This window comes from Buteo buteo, chromosome 10 (assembly GCF_964188355.1).
Source record: "Buteo buteo chromosome 10, bButBut1.hap1.1, whole genome shotgun sequence".
NCBI classification, from domain to species: Eukaryota; Metazoa; Chordata; class Aves; order Accipitriformes; family Accipitridae; genus Buteo; species Buteo buteo.
Genome location: NC_134180.1, coordinates 44,307,419 through 44,314,426, shown reverse-complemented (window position 1 = coordinate 44,314,426; position 7,008 = coordinate 44,307,419).

Here is a 7,008-nt window from a genome sequence, read left to right as displayed (position 1 = left end):
AAGTAAAAGGCCCATCTTATGACCCCAGCAGGACGAGCACGAGGGAAGACAGGCTGCAAGGCTGCCCAAGGTGGTGAGTCATGGGGGTCTGGGCAGCAGCTGAGCTGGGGCTCTCCTTCCAGCTCCGTTCAAATGGAACCAAATGCTCCCTATCCCTGGGCTCTGTACATCACTGTTTATCTTACTGCCACTGGGCCCTGCTCCACTTACAGGCTAGGTGGGAAAGAGGACAAAAAGAAAGATTGGTTATGCCCTTATTATCTAAGGACACAGGGTGGGAAGTCAGGACCTGCCACTTGGTCTCCTGTAACTCCAACAGCTGCTGAACAGGACAAGAGGTGTGATGGTCCTGCTCTCCCTTCCAGACCATATGAGGAAATAGAGAAAACATGACACCTGGCTCTAGGTAGGGTGTTATTTCACAGGCTTAAAATGTGTGCATGTGTTCAGACTATGAAATCGTAAATAGTACATGCACACTTGTTCACGCAGCAATAGCTCTGCAGGTGTCCGGGGGGATGTGCTTTTGCTGACAGAAGTGTAACCCACCGTATGGGCAGTATCTCATTGTCAGCATCTGCATATTTTGACTTGACTAATACAAATATGAGAAGGGTCCATGTCAGAAACAAAGCAAGCTTGTCAGATCTTGGCAAATGTCCTAAAATCTGGCTCTGAAGGCGTACACAGGGGAATGGTTGATCTGCAGTTCGTGTGAGTCTTGTAGGCAGGGCTCCTGTGAAATGTGGTCTGGGGCATACACTGCGGTGGAGCTAGGTCCTGCAGTGCACCCTCCCAGTGCCTGCCCCCACAGACGGCTGTTCCATCAAAAACCTCTCAAATATGCAGGCCCAGATATGAGATTCTTCTTGTTTGCATGGGATCACAGATGCGATACCTCCCTAAGGTGTAGAAAGATACAGGGTGACATTTCGAAAGGTGGCTTGAATAAGAATTTTGAAAGTATTTGTATGCCTAAACTCATAAAGTGCCAGGGAAACGGCTGCCACGGTCTCTATCCAAACACTTTTTAGCCCAAATCATAATGAAATGTAAAAGAAAGGAAATGAGAAAATTTGAGGAGTGCAATTTGCCTATTGCTTTGTAGCTCATATCTACAAATTGCTTAGCACTATTTTGTTAGTTACACTGGGAATGTGAGTGTGCATGTATTTTAGTTGGTTATTATTATTTCTAGCAGAAGAAAGCCCTGCCACATGCAGAACCTGCAAGTCCCAAACGATCATTATTAGTAGATCAAATCCCCGCACTATGAGGAGCATATTAACACCACAATTTTCAGGTACAGCTCTAATAACACTTACTGAAAGACAGTGCAGTGCACAGAGCTATAAAGTGCTGCTGCTAATGCCCCGATAAACTGCTTCCCAAATTGTTTTATGGAATATTCATCACTCTGTGGAAATAATGCAGCTCTCTGAATATTATTACCCACCTTTTCCTTTTGACCTTCTCCAGGCAGGGTGGTTTGTTTACACCAGTCTGGATCTCAAGGCACCCCTATTGACCATAGACCAGCTGACCAGTTTTTGCAACACACTTAGCATCTCCAGGATATAGTGCATCTGAGTTTTAATGCCTGCAGCCTAATCAAAGAATGAGACTTAAATGGCACCATTCAGTATTTGGACATAGCCGCATAGACAGCATGCCAAATATAAAGTAAAAGAAAAAATTAAAGTGGAGCAGAGGTAGTAAAACAGGTATTAGATGCTATCTGACCTGGAAGCTGTTAAAATCAGACTTCTCCCCATGTTCCCTTGCTGGAGAAGGGGAGAGGCTCTTTCCATTCATTGCAGCAGAGCCTCCCTCCGGCTGTGCATCCTTTCGGCTGCCTCACCTGCAGCTGTCCCCTCCTGCGCTCGCCCAGCTGATGCCAATTTTCACAGGCCAGGCTTAGCCCCAGGTGGTTGCTCGTTCCTGCTGTCCTGGCTGAGCGCAGTGGGAGCTACATCCCCATCCTATCCCTCTCCCCTTCCCCATCCCCATCCCTGCTCTGCAGCAGCATCCTGCCAGCAGCATTTCAGGCAGCGGAGGGATCCTTCTCCCACCCCTCCACAGCTGCCAGCCGGTCTCTCATTTCAAAATCTTTTTCTGGGCAGGGTTTTGTGTTAATGCGGATTTCCTCTCCAGCTAACAAGGCCCACACAGTGCCACGAGATGTCCTCAAGCTGTCATACCTTTCTCAGTGCTACAGACTGGTGTCCTCACAGTTTTCATACACCCACCACCAACCCATGCACTGTGCCTGTCCATAAGGCTGCATGTGGGACCTTTGACACATGCTGTGATGCATTGTACTTCTTATTTTCTTTCCCTTGAATTTCATTCACTTTAAAAGTTCAATTTCCTGGCAACTCCTTCGGCTTCTGCAGTTCATGCTGTGGGTGAATTTAGTGCTGGCAGCAGAGACCCCCCCAAGCTCTGTTTGCACCCGGGACGTGATGGGCAGGGGCCAGGAAGGCTTCCCATGCACTTCTGTGTGACGGAGCTGCCACACGCCTGCGATTCAGCTCCCACAGCTCTCTGGTGCAGGGGCTGGCAATTCTGCTCGTAGTGCCAAACACTGCCAGTGGATGTGTGTGTGTATTGGTTTTGTGTGTCCTTATCTCAACCCGCAAGCTTTTTGTTATATTTTTCTCTCTCCTGTCCAGCTGAGGATGGGGGGAGTGATAGAATGGCTTTGGTGGGCACCTGGCATCCAGCCAGGGTTAACCCATCACAGTGTGTAATCTGAGTAAAGGTGGGACCTGAACCCACCTTTTCAGAGACAAAGGGCAACTGTCCGCAATCACTGTGGTATCCAGCCTCTGTCGCTTAGTAATTAATATTGTTCAACTGTCCATCAATTACTTGTTGCTAAATTGTTGTAGATTATTTGCATTCCATATCTGCAATCCAAAGCTAGTGACCTGCTACCATGCATTTTCTATACTTACACCCATTAACGTAAGTGGTCACAGAACTGGCAGAAAGGGCTGATTGACAGCTGTCCATCAAAGACGTTGCCCATAATTTGTCTGTTGCAGCACATAGCTCATCCTGGAGTTCTTCTCCAGAGGTTTTCATAACGTACGAAAGGATTTTATTTTTACTAGATTACTTTTATGTGTCTATGAGAACAGCTTTCTAAAGTCATGAAAAGTCAGAACTGAAATAATCCCCCACCTTAAATAAACTTTGTGAAAAATTTGATTATTTCTCTCTGAAGTGCTGGCATACCACTGTTGGAAACTGCAGTACTTACGGTATGGTTATCAAATACAGTTGTCAGTGGAGGGGCGTGGTTTTTTTCTTGCAACACTAGCTGCTAGTTGAAGTACAATGGTCTACGATTCTCTGTTTTTTGTTAAACAGCAACTGAAAAGCAGTGCCTTTGTGACAATCAGAGAGTTTTTTCTTGAGCTGATTGAACATCTGAAGGTCTTTCCTATTAAACAGGATCAGGTAGTTCTTTCCAGAGCTGTAATATGGCACAGCATTATGTAAAACATGAGTATTTTGGGCAGGGTATGTAATATTTTAGATACTATGGACCATCAGAGATAGCTTTATAGATAATATCTGCATGTCTGGAGTGACAGCTGGAGGATGGATGCTCCAAACAGCTGGGTTTTTACTTTCCCATTCCCACTGATTTATTCCGGTGTCTCTGGGCCTGCCACTGAGTACACTTTCCTTGACTTGTTGAACAGAAATCTGCCTTGATGGAAAATCTCATATGAAAGGAAAGTTGATACAATGTTAGTGGATTTGATCTCATATACGCATTTGGAAACCCAAGAAGTATTAACATAGAGGCACTTTGAATCGTCTGTTTTGTTTTCTCTGGATACAGAGGCAAAAAATTTAAATAGCAAATGTTTGAGTTCACCGACGAATAATAAATCTATATGCTAGACAAAACCTCCCTTTCTTCCCAAAAGCTGTAGGTAGAGCATTTCATATGTTTTACACATCACTAGATGACACCCGTTGAAGTCGTTCAGAATGATGTGGCATTAGGCAATACACATTGTAATTTATTTATGCATATTTCCCTTGGTGCTAAGTTTTATAAGAGCCTTTACATAAAGTCTTGATTGAGACTTAGGTAAAAAAGCGAAGGGACAGCTCTGGAGGAGTTGCAGTGGGGGTCCCGGATGGCACTGCTGGCCCCTGGAGCAGGGAAGGGACTCCCTGGTGCAACCACTGCTCACCTGGGCAGCTAAGAGATCAACCACAGAACCATGGGGTGGTGGCAGGGAGGTTGGCCAAGGCCAAGATGAAATGGAGCTGAGGTGGTTTTACAGAAAATGTATATGAACGAGGAAGATGAAAAGGTGCGGGCAGAGTGTGCGTTAGGAGGTGGACGTCCAGAGCGCTGCGGGGTCCCAGGGCATCGGAGAGCCATGGTGCAGGGCACAGTGACCTCCTCAGCACAATGTAAAGCACTGGAAATGCTAAACAGACCTTTGTGCCCCAGTTGGGCATCATTTCCTTGTGATCAGTGAGCCCGTAACTCAGTTCTGGGCCGTTTCGGCTGCTCGTTATCCTGGCCAATCAGATCGTAACACAGACGATTTGAATGCTTGTCCAGTCCATGCCATTATATAAATTATTTTCTAATATTATCCCAGACAGAAATACAGCGGCATATAAGGAAACGTGGATGCTTTGTACGAGAGGGTCATGATAGATAAAAATGATAATGGGTACTGTAGTGCCATAATCAAAGTCTAATTGTCTCATTAATTAAGAGCAATATTCGGTTATGTATTGGGTCCTAGAGTGATTATGACTCAAATGCCTACTAAAACGCATGGATTTATCTTCTGGCTTGCAGTTTTCAGCCAGGCAAAGCATTTGGTGGAGGTCAAACAGTTCAATTGCTGCTTTAAAATGTAGTTGAACTTTAGGCATGAATAATCATTGATCTGCTGCTCAGCTCGCCAGCCCTCGGACGCCGCTGCAGCGCGGGGAAGTCGTCACGGAGGCTTTAATTGCTGTCAGCCGGTGCAGGGAAACCTCCTTGCTCCCGCGGCCACATCTCGGCACCCAGTCACCAAAAAGCTGGCCCAGGGATGAACAACTGAGGCACCTCGAGGGGTCCCGGAGCACTCGCCGTTCATTTATCCACCATTCACAGAGAGTTGTTTAAGTGCAAACACCTAAAATGTCTCCCCCCTCCTCCAATTTTCTGACACCAATCAGGCTAATTTTCAAAAGTTCCCTGCCGAATATGAACCACTGGTAACACTGGCTGTTCTGGGGTAATTAGATCAAGATTCAAGCAATTTGCTGTAGGGCCTGAACTCAGATCATCCTTCATACGTCTCTGTGCTCGATCTGTCTTTAAATTAGATTATAATGAGCTTGGCAGCACTATTAATAATACAGCAAATCATGGGAGAGTATGGTTTTATTTCATTGGTATAATGTGCACAATTGTGCTGCTTTCACTCACGCAAAGTAGGTGACTGCCGCAAGTTTCTATCTATCTTTTTTAATCATAAAAATCAAATAGTAGGATACATGAGTTTCTAAAAATTAAAAACACTTGAGCTCCTTTACAGTAATAAAATGGGTTTAACACAGGAAGTTTATTAAATTATTTCGAGACGGCATTACTTAGTTTAAATATCATTAGGGTCCTACCTCTGGAGGTTATTTTATGTAAACGTTGTCATTTCTGGTTTTCATAAGTGAGCGTTTGCCTCACGTGAGGCAGGGCGAGGAGGCGGCTGGATGGTCTCCCCTGCCCGTGCAGCCCATGCCGGCCGGCCCCGGCCGTGGGTCAGGGCTCCTCGCTCCCGGCCCAGGGGAAGGCGATGTCTGCCAGATCCCGAAGGAGCGGCTGCGGCCTCGCAGGCCTGGCCGGCTCAGGGCGCCCGCGCTGCGGAAGGGATGGGGATCGGGGTGCTGCAGCCCCTCGTCCTGCCGTCAGCCCTGGCCGGCCCGGTGGGGCTCGGGGCTCAGCCGTGCCCTGGCCACACAGCTGTGGTGTTACTCTTACTCATTCTCCTCATGGTTCATCTCACACCAGGCGGAAAAAGGATTTTGATTTACATCTTCTGCGTTTCTCCGAGGTTTCCCCCACCGCAGGATGACAGGAGGGAGGAGGGGCAAAGAGAATAAAACCACTGCTCTGTGATTTTGTGACTATCTCCACACTTCGTGTCATTTTGGTGCCTATAAGGAGTGCAGAGGTCGCGCTCGCCGGTGTGTGGCCGTGCAAGTGGATACCCTGCTGCAAGGGAAATTGCTGGGGAGGATGGGGCTGGGACCGCTCATTTTTCGTGAGGGACATCAGCAGTTTCAGGAGGACGTGTGCCAGGTTATGGAAAGCTACCGGGGACCTTCCTCGGGGCTCTTTAATGAGACTTCTTCAAAATTTTGATTAATGACTGGCATAGAAAGAGGGAGCACGCTGAGGAAATTTGCTGACGACGCAAAGTGGAGAGATCTTGTCAATACAGGAGGGGGCTGGTCTATTGCACAGAATTAACAAGATGACCTTGAGCACTGGAGTAACGTAATTGGGATGAAGCTTAGTAGTATGAAATGCAGGAACATGCACCTAGGGTCTGACCCCAGGCACCGGAGCTGCAAGCAGCAGGAGGAGAAGAGCGGGAGCACACCAGCCCTGTGCGAGGCTCTCATTGCACTGGCCCCAGGCTGCAGGAGCTTGCTGCATCTGGAGGATGAGGGATGCAGAGCTTTACTGGGAATAAATTTCTGTAGTTTGAAGAGGACAGGCTGCAGGCGCATTGTTTGCAACATATGGCTTCATTAGCGATGATTGGCTTGACTAGCAGTGTAAGGTAAAGCACTAGCAGTCAATTGCAAATCCATAACCGATTCTGATTAGTATCACGCTTCTCGGTTTACATTCTATTCTATAGATAGAAGGGAAACATAAATTACATTGATTCTTCTTCTCTTATTTTATTTTAATTAAAAAAATTTAAAAGTTGTGAAGTTTCATTGAATTTCAACTTTCAGGAG